We start from the raw sequence: 1,756 nt of genomic DNA on the forward strand, positions 1-1,756 counted from the left end.
GCCCTTTGAGATGATGGAGTCCAGCAGGCCACAGTCCTGCTGTTCAGCTGCGACGATTTCGCAGCTGCCTCATCCCATTGGGATCTTCCCTGTTCCGCTCTCCCTTCCGCGGAGCGAACTGGCTGTCCCGCTCCGTCAAAAGTGCTGCCTGTCCTTCTCCTGGGGCCAGCGCCTGCAGCTGCACCCCGGCGCCAGCCATCAGATGCGATTAGCAGCGTGTGGGCATGGGACTCGGGAGAGCAGGGCGGGGGGCTCCCCGGGGAACCAGAGACCAGCGGGGGGCAATCCTGAAGAAAGGAAAGGACTTTTAAAGCTCCCCCAGCCCAACCCCCTGCAGGGAGCAGGGACATCTGCACCCAGAGCAGGGGGCTCAGAGCCCCAAGGGCCAACCTGACCTGGGATGGGGCCAGGGATGGGGCTGCTCCCACATCTCGGGGCAGCCTGGGCCAGGGTCTCACCACCCTCAGTGTCAACAATTTCCTCCTGCTCTCTGGTCTGAATCTCCCTCTGTCAGTTGAACCCATCAGCCCTTGTCCTGTCCCAGCAGCTCCTGTTGAAAAAGTCCCTCCCCATGTTTGTTATAAGCCCTTTTAAGTCCTGCAAGGCCACAATAAGGGCTCTCCGGAGCCTCCTCTTTTCCAGGCTGAACAACCCCTTTGACCTGACACGCTCAGTGACAAGCAATAGGTGGTTGTGAGTCCAGCACACTGTTAATAGGCTAAAATAAGAAAATGCATCCTGTGAGGAGAGCGGGATATCCTCTGATTCAGTAAATAAATCAGAAGCAACCTCCAGGTCACTGCTGAGGAGCCTGCGTCAGTGGAGATCAAACCCAAGAGCTCCTGAAGCTGGAGGCTAGCTCAACCATGGCTGCATCCAAAAGGGCACGCTTAAAACCCCACTGGTGAAAAATCAGCACTGCCATCCTCTGAAGTATCTGCACTCATGTGTGCCAGCAGACAGAGGGGTTTGAGGACAGATTTATGCCAGTGGACAAAATCTCTGAAGCAGGAGCAGCCAGCTGGCTGGCCAGAATCTGCCGTGACCAACGAGTCCCTTCCAGGAACGACCGTATGTCTCCCAGGGCACAAAGGGACAGATTTGAAGAATAATTAGACTGGAAATTATGAACTTCTTATTTGGGCATCTATTTGCATTTTTACTTCTGGTAAATACGTTGAACTGCAGCACACACTGAGGCAGTGCCTGGATGAGCGAGCAGGGCTCGCTGACGCCGTTCCTACAGGACTTCATGCCAACGCCTCACCTTGGTGCAGGCAGTTCCTCGCCACCGCTGAATATTCACGCCCCGCAATCCGCACAGTCTGGCCCTGCTCACTTTATATTCTGCTGCACACCCCACACGGCAATTACTCTTGATTACTTCTTCAGCTGTTCTCTGCACTGTCTGTTTTAAATGGGTAAAGTGACTTTCTCCCTGTTGCAAGGAGAAGGAGGGAGATCCCTGGGGCCTTCCCCGAGCGCCCAGAAGGGTCAGGGTGCTCCCAGCTTTGTCTTCCCCCTAGTGACCCATGTCCTGGGAGCTGTACAGAAGAACTGCAGCTCCAACACCCAGCTCCTTCGCACGAGCACTGCGCACGGCAGTTATCCCTGTGAAGAGTTTGGAGAATCACGGAATCGCTTTGGCTGGAAGAGACCTTTCAGCCCATCGAGTCCCCCTGTTCCCCCAGCACTGCCAGGTCCCCACTGCCCCCTGTCCCTCAGCAGCACCTCCACATGGCTGGGAAACCCCTCC

The sequence above is a fragment of the Buceros rhinoceros genome, unplaced genomic scaffold (genome assembly GCF_000710305.1).
Source record: "Buceros rhinoceros silvestris isolate BGI_N320 unplaced genomic scaffold, ASM71030v1 scaffold2190, whole genome shotgun sequence".
In the NCBI taxonomy this organism is placed as follows: domain Eukaryota; kingdom Metazoa; phylum Chordata; class Aves; order Bucerotiformes; family Bucerotidae; genus Buceros; species Buceros rhinoceros.